The 8255-nt window shown below is 36.1% G+C and overlaps 1 long non-coding RNA gene across 2 annotated transcripts; it reads left to right on the plus strand.

The window, feature by feature from the left end:
- The first annotated feature begins 1681 nt into the window (after positions 1-1681).
- Positions 1682-7530, plus strand: LOC117234362. 2 transcript variants are annotated; one of them, XR_004493513.1, is made up of 4 exons: positions 1682-2075; positions 4979-5250; positions 5325-5547; positions 7073-7530. It is a non-coding gene; the product is annotated as an uncharacterized LOC117234362 (long non-coding RNA). The 2 variants fall into 2 exon arrangements; XR_004493512.1 differs by lacking the exon at positions 7073-7530 and having other exon boundaries at positions 1683-2075; positions 5325-5983.
- The last annotated feature ends 725 nt before the right edge of the window (positions 7531-8255 follow it).

Genomic DNA, 8255 nt, shown 5'->3' on the forward strand with positions numbered 1-8255 from the left:
CGAAAATTGTCGAGAAACATCGAGGAAAATTATTTCCCCAATTACTTGGTATTGTCTCTCGAATTATTTGATGTACTCTATAATATCCTCGAATAAACTCCCGGCAGCACAAGTTTCGAAACATAAAATAGGTTAAACTTCGTAGGAGCGAGGTAGATTTTATCAATAACGAGGTTTGTTGGTTCAAGACTAGGGCTTATCAATTCTGAAACGAGACTATGTTGGCCTTAAAGGTTTCTGATGATGAACCAAACCGATCTTTGTTTCCTAAACTAACCTGAAAGTAAGTCGAAATACGAGCAACGTTAAATTCAATATTAAATACCTTTCAATATACAAGTATACTTACTATTTTATACTATACATTTTATACTTACTATTGTATAGTATAAACTACAAATCGAAATATATAAACAAAAATCGTTTATTGCGTAGTTCCTACAAAATGCTAGATAATTAACTAATTCATATATTCCCAGATAATTCTTAAAATATGTATGTATCACGCTCATAAATGCTCTTAATCACACCGATAAATCACTATAACAAACTTTCGAAACATATAACGAACCAAACTGCCGTAAAACAGCAACTTCCTGATACTACACCCCCATACTCTACTCGTATCGTACTGGAAAAGTTAACATCAGCTACGAAATAACAACAAAATCACACGGCATAAAAATACTACCGTGGGCGTTGGTTAATCAATTTAATAGCTGACAGCTAGTCTTAACGCAATAGAAAACCATCGTGGATTAATAAATAATCCATCTTTTCTCTTTCCTCCACATCGTTGTATAAACATTTTTTTCAGACACTCGCTATTTCTATAAAAATTATCTCTAAATATCAATACGTAGTGTTTTAGTAAATGTAAGACATAAAAATGTTGAATGTAAAAGTTGTACTTTGTTCTAATTCAAATCGTAATTAATACCAATTACAATGGCTACAAAAGATATTTGACGTCTTTACTATCCGATGAAGAGATATCAGATTCTATCATTCATGGTATCAATTTTTGCAGTCATATGGAAATGTTACCAACAGATGCTGATAAAGTATTTAAGCGTTTGAGTGCTAGGGGTATTTGAAAAAACAGAGTCAAAAAATCCCAAACAACGCGATAGTGTTTGTCTTAATCCATTACGAAGAGAAACAAGCGACGCAATAGCGTTCGTCATATTTGTTATTTTTATGAAATACGTCTACATTATTATATATGCGTATTACTAGTTTATAAATATTTCAAGTTTTGTTCAATAAAAATTATTGAGAAGATAACAATGAAATACAAAATACTGCCAGTCGTCCGTAGCGTCCAAATGTTTTCCACATAAAATCCAAACAGCGCGATCGCGCTGCTTGCGACTCAAACTGTTAATATACCATGTCATATACAATTCATACCGCAACAAATAGCGTCATGCAAAATTCTTTTCATAGCGTCTGTAAATGATCACTTCGTAAAGTCGCCTTAAAGCAAGTCCCGCGTAGCTATCTCGTTCAATGAAAATATATTTGTATTCCTGAAGATATAAATATAACGAACTTCGACCAGATTTCTTTCCACAAAATTCCTCGATTTTTTTTAAATTATAAATCTTTACGAACCACCTAAAGAGATGTTACAAAAAATTCCAAAAAATTTCGAACGCAAGATTTGACTAGAACACAGACGTACGGACTCTCCGACTGACCGATGACAAGAATAATAAGAAGCTAGGGAAGACGGCGAAAGAAGGGAAAAAACAGGGAGAAACAAAAAGAAGGTTGGCTTTCATGAACCACAGAAGCTTGAGTGCGCTGCTCGGTGGCGAGCGAGTGGCGTGTGTTGGTATGACCCACCCTGTTCGGGAAACGTGTCGAGAGGGATGGCAAGGGTCGGAGTTATATCGGGTTTCCACCACCTCCGGGCGAACTCCGCTTCGATGCCCGCGTCGTAAACAAGCCGGACAGACCGCACGAACACACGAGGAGCAACGTGACGCTGGAAGACGATGCTCCGAGCGGAAAAGAGAAGACGAGAAGAAATAAGAAAGCGGGTAAAAAAGAAAAGGACACGGAGGAAAGTAAGTAGCAGAAACGTTTTGCAACCGAGCTACTTTCTCCTCCTTTTCCCTTTCTTCGTATTGCGTTGCGTTTTGCCCTGACGTAGCCGGTTTACCCGGACTCGACGTTTCTCCTCTGCTTTTCTCCAGCCCTCGGCGACCGCTCGTAAATCGCGATAAATAAATCATGGAAATTTATTTACCGAATTATTGCGACGCGTTGAATTCGAATACGTTCGGAGAAGGTGGAAGATGTTCCGCTTCGGTGGAGGATAAAACGTACGGGGATAACGCCCGCGAGAAACGGGGAGAAAATGGTGATGTAGGAAGATCTTTTGTATGGGAGTTAAGTTACTTTATGGTACCAGATTTAGGAGGTTTTTTCGTGCAATGAAGGGTTGTTTGATTTCAAAGGTCGTATTCTGGTATTTTGGTAAATCTTATTTATGGTATTCAGCGGCACAAGTGGATTTTTTCCACACAGCAGATAAATATAGGAAATAATACATAATGGTCGTATTCGTGTAGGGGATTTTTTATACGCACAGTCACTGCTTTTTTTCACGTGAATATGCTCGACGTAATATTTTATACGTCTTTGAAAATTGTTTGTTGAGCATTTTCTTCTAATATGTTAGAAAATGCTTCGTTCTTGTTAACAAAACATTTCTTTGTATCTGTAGCCGTTTCTAAGCTAGCTTTTATGGGGTCGAACTTTGGAAGGTGATTTCATCCCTTAAACATGAGTTACCGTAGATAAAAATATACGTATCTGCTACTTTTGCTTCTTCTTCAAGCCTATAAAGTTTCATCCAAATCGGACCCGGATGTGACCCTTCCTTGAGGGTAAAATTACGTTGCTATGCTGTTACAAAGTAATAGCTACGTATTTCATACTGTACGAAGAAAGGCGAAAATGGCGTAAAGAATTTGACCCAACATCAGCTTTCTTCTATTTTGGAATGGTAAGTAGAACATTTGAACTAAGTATGGTAACTTATTATAATATTCAGAAATGTATAGATTTTTTTCTTTTTTTATTAGACTTCAATTTTACCACAATTTCTTAAATTAAGTATTTTGTCACCCGTACCATTTTTCCTCGCATTTGATAAACAATTTAGCGGCAGCTGGTAAGGTAAGGAAGTAGTAGAGGTAAGAAATATCGTAAACTCAGTGGAAGTTATCGGCGTTAAGATAGCCGTGACAGAATAGTAAATTAGTTTTCAAGATCAGCCGATTTTATTTCCTCCGACTTCCATTCTCTGGATCGCATCGATGTGACCATGTACACGGAAAAGATGGACATTTTCGGATCGTAAATCAAAAAATAATCGAGCCGTTCAAAGCAGCAAAAGTCAGAGTCATTAACCAAAGCTCGTGCATCCGTAATTCGACGGACGGAGGTTGTGGAAATAAGAGCAACGCGTACAGCTATTTCTAAGTTAATGAAACGAATAAACCGTGACCATCTGTCCCTGTTTAATCCAGTGCCTCGTAAAACGGTGCGGATAAAATACGAACGCGAGAACGTTTACGAAAATTCCTAATACCTTCCAGACAGGCGATTACTTTAACAGGGTTTCGTAAATAAAAATCAAAATCACTGAAACAGGCTAAATCTCTACTAAGCTAATTTACGTTAATTTTAATTCTGCACGTTGCTTCGCGAAACAGTTTATTACAATCTTTGTTAATACTTCGAAACTAATCTATGCCGATTGGTTGGTATTTCGCCTATACAGAGAACCGTATTCCAAGTCGTAACTCGTCTCACTTACTAACTGCACGCGTATATCCGAGAAGCATGTCAGATAAATATAAACACGAATCGCGTAAAGTAAAAATATTCCTACATGTATAAAAGTATAACGGTCTGTTTGTTTAACACTTTGACTGCCACGATGGTCATTGGTGACCGGGGCGCTTGAACTTCTTACAATTGTAAAAATTGTATGAAAATTGACAGTTAGGGCATTTTGAATATAACCGATAAATAGAAGATACTTTGAAACAAAAAGTGCCCCATTGAACAATTAAACATTTTTATTGGAACATCAATAAAAAAAAATGAGAACAAATCTTGCTTCTAATGGTGCACTGTGTTTGCAGCCATATCTTTGAGGGGTAATCTACGAATATTATTATAAACACAGCTTAAAAAATAATCGTAAATGCCGCTTTATAATCGTATATGTAATTGAAGTTAGAAGTGTGCACATACCTTACTATTATATATAGAATGAGCAAATACTGTTTATTAATATCTTTCAGTAATATATTCTGGACGTTTTGCTTACAACGAAATGACGAATGCGAATGGTTTGCTGAAATAAACGAAGTCTTGTTATAATATGTCATTATCAACTGTTATCAAGGCGTCACGGTGGTCACCCGTGACCACTAATAAGATAAAAGGTCCATTGGGGGAGAATGTTATCTTACATCATCAATTTATTATTATTTTGCCATTATAACTTTGAATAATAAAAATACTTCCGTGGCGTCCTGAGCGAAACATGTGATTTCGGCGTGGCAGTCAAAGTGTTAAACTTCGGATTACTTAATTTATTATTTGCTTAGGTAAAGTGTCGAACGATAATGTAGTCTGTCTCGAAATTTTCCATTTCTTCAAATGAAATATAACTAGGATTGCTTCGTCGCATCATCCTCTTTTCTATCAATAATTATCTCGTATCAACGTCAAGGTAGATAAATTTTCTAATTTGCATTTTTTCCATCCATATGTCTCCCTCAAATGGAATCTAATTTTAACTATTTATATGCATCCTTCTATATGCTAAATGGTTATCTAGCCATAAATAAGTAAGTGGACAAGTAAATACAAAACCGACGACGTCCCCTTCCTATTTAGAAAAATATTTGTAGAACAGAGGTTCTACACTTCGTATCTACAATTTTAGTCCCGGTCAGTGCACACACGATCTTTAACACGACTACCGACACGAAGAGGGAAGGCGGTTCTGGGCAGAGCGTATAGGAAACGAGACATTTTGCGGAGAATTCTAACCCCAGCGACTTTCCACGGAATTACTTGGCGGCCGTGCACGTAATTGTTAACGGTGCTGGCAGTTTTCACAGAAGGGAAATAGGATTGAGTTTACCTTTGACGTACAAACAGAGCTTTCAACGGATTTTAATCACATACGCCGTGTCGGCTTCCATGGAAGCGGATGTGTCTTTTTTCTTCGTTTCTCTTGTTTTATACGCTGTTCCGTGCTCGCCTTGGAACAACATGTTTGCTTGCAGGCTTACACGTCGGCCGTTTTTACGCGTGTCCAATTTCTACGGGGTTCTGCCTGTCGAATCCGATACCGGGGAACCTTGTCGGACGCGATAACCACATCGAGGGAAATACGTAAACGGAAAAATATATTAGAATCGCTGGAACGAATAATTTCTCACGTTTCAACGGTCGTATTGGTTTTATATACAATTTACTGAAACGTATCAACGAGATGGTATTACCGAGGTAAGCGAGCCAAGCGAACATATCTGATTTTTCCGATCATGACAACGATGGCGATTTTTCAAAACGTCTGAACGTTATTCTAAGAAGAATCGCAATAATATACCAAGGACAATTCTAAGAGAAAAGGCAATTCTGCACGTCGTTTTCAACCGTACGATGGTTGCATGCAAAACAGATTTAAAACTGGATACCAGTTCATTTCTGCTGAAACACCGGAATCAGAGAGTTTCATTCCCTTTGTTTCTCGTTGGCCATATTTGTCCTTTTCTCGTTTCCTTCTGTATCTTCTTCGCCTTTTCTTTTTTTTTTACCTTTTTCCCTTAACTGCTTTCCCTTCTTTTATCTTTTTCTTTTTCTTCTCTTCTTTCTCATTTTCATCCTTCCGAGTTATTCTATAAATCGAACATCGCGAAACGATCTCAGCTATTTTTTTACAAATAGACAAACAAATTTTCACGTTACACGTTGATCCTAGGGGTTAACTGAAGTGTTCTATTCAATCATAAAAGTAGCTAAATTTCATTTTTGGGATTCACTTATTGTTTCGGCGATACAGCGTGATCTCAAACGAAGACAATATGCATTGATAATAATAACGTTGATATAATATAACAATATTTAGGTATTTTTCAATGTTTGGTTTCATACACGAAATATTTCACTATGTCTGAATTAAAGATTTCTAATTTATATTTCTATATGTGTTCATGCCAAATGTTCGTGCTGACTATTCACACGCATTTACGTTACATATAGTCAAAACATATATTAATGTATAACAACGTTTGCTAATTTCAGTTGACTTACCGTGTATTAACCCGGTACATATTAATGTAGCTGCGTATTATTCAGTAGCCATGCTTTGTTGACATAATGTTTTCAATCTGAACACGTATTAACGTGTGTAATTTCAAATTACACGTGTGAACCATTTCAATGTATCTGCATGTTTGTCTCCATGTTTCAATACGTGTATACATTTTAATTAAAATGAATATATTTCTCTGTTATCTATAGATCAATGATTAAAAAGTACATCTCTTCTGCTTTGAAGCATTATAAACACAGAACAAGTTCGAAATTCCTATTTCGAGTAATAGACATTACAATTTTAATTACGTAAAATTTGATGCACAGAGACTATTTGTATTTTCAACATTCCATATTTTATTTGGCTTATTTTAGCCAAAAATACGAATACCAACATAAGTTTGTTCATTGCTTTATCCAAAAACAGACGAAAAGTTTTCAATTTCTAACTTATAAAAGAACACCTGTAATAGAACCGAGACAAATTCAATTAGAATCGCGAACAAAATTATCGTAACATAAATTAATCACAAGGTGAATGAGATATGACGAGGTTCTTTTGTTGTCAAAAACACGGAAGGATCGAATAAATTAAGCGAGGGGAAATTTCATTCCACGCGTATTTCATTGTATTTAACGAAAAGTGATAGCACCCGGCGAGAAGTTCAATTCTCCCAAGTTCCATTGTAACAAGTATTTGTACGTTTCTGGAAAGTGCCGACAGTTCGAGGGGCTGAAGAAAGACCGCCGCCAGGTGGAAGAAATTGCGGCACGAGCAATTTGCGAACATTATCCGAACGGAGGTACGAAGACGTTTGGCAGCGAACGGGAAGGACATTCTTTCGAATTACACCACCGCCGTTGTCGGCTGCCAACGACGAAATTACATTATCACGGAATTGCATGGTCCCGGGACGAAAACCGGATGCGATGAATACGAATTCACTTGTACGTATCATCGAGAAGAAACAATTATCAAAATAGAAGGAAAAAAAAACAGAAAGCTAATGTTGGACCTAAATACGTGTCAGGCGGATTCGACTATTAGCAAATTATATGACAGTAGTTACAAAAAGTATTTGTACGTAACGTTATTTTTCAAGGAAACTTTTTTTAATCAGGTAGCACATTTCATCTTTGTAGCATTAAATTTTTATAATCAATCATATTATACCAGAGTAGTACTTAATACTTAGTAGTACTTATAAAACTTAATATACCTGAATTTAATTAATTAGTATGTAAATACTGTAATAAATACAATGGTGTAGAAATACTTTTTGTAACCACCGTAGATTCGAATTCAGAATTAAAAAATACTTTCAAGTAGATTGGATCTCTGCGTGAGTACTCTGAAAAATGATAAAAGTACTCGCAAGTAGAATCGAACATTGGACGAACAGATTCGAAACTTAATCAGCATCTTATTAGAAATTCTCCATTTTCTTTTAAAATCATTTTTGTTGGTTATCATTCGCTATTGTAATTTTCTACAAAGCATTGCAAATCAAATATTATTTCTAAATAGTTGTAAAAACAAACAGTAAAACAGAATGTATAGAACGTATAGCGATTTTCTGATTCTCGTAACTCGATTACTACTTGTAAAACTATCGATCCTTTCTAATATCGAAGTAAGTGGATTTTCGAAACTTGTGGGTACTCGTTCACAGATTCGAAACCAGCTTATGAAAGTCGAATATTTCGCAAGTTCGGTGAACGAACCATTGTATGTTATGAGTATTATTTAAATTTATGACGCGAACGTATAGATTTGATTCGAATTTGTAAGTGAACACGCTGAACTTGATCCCATCGCTAGAGAGGACAAACTAGAGCAGATTATAAGAGGAGGTAGGGAGCGAAAAATACAACAGAAGGAGTCAGAGAGAAATAAC

This window comes from Bombus vosnesenskii, unplaced genomic scaffold, assembly GCF_011952255.1.
Source record: "Bombus vosnesenskii isolate JDL3184/JDL3185 unplaced genomic scaffold, Bvos_JDL3184-5_v1.1 scf7180000013304, whole genome shotgun sequence".
NCBI lineage: Eukaryota > Metazoa > Arthropoda > Insecta > Hymenoptera > Apidae > Bombus > Bombus vosnesenskii.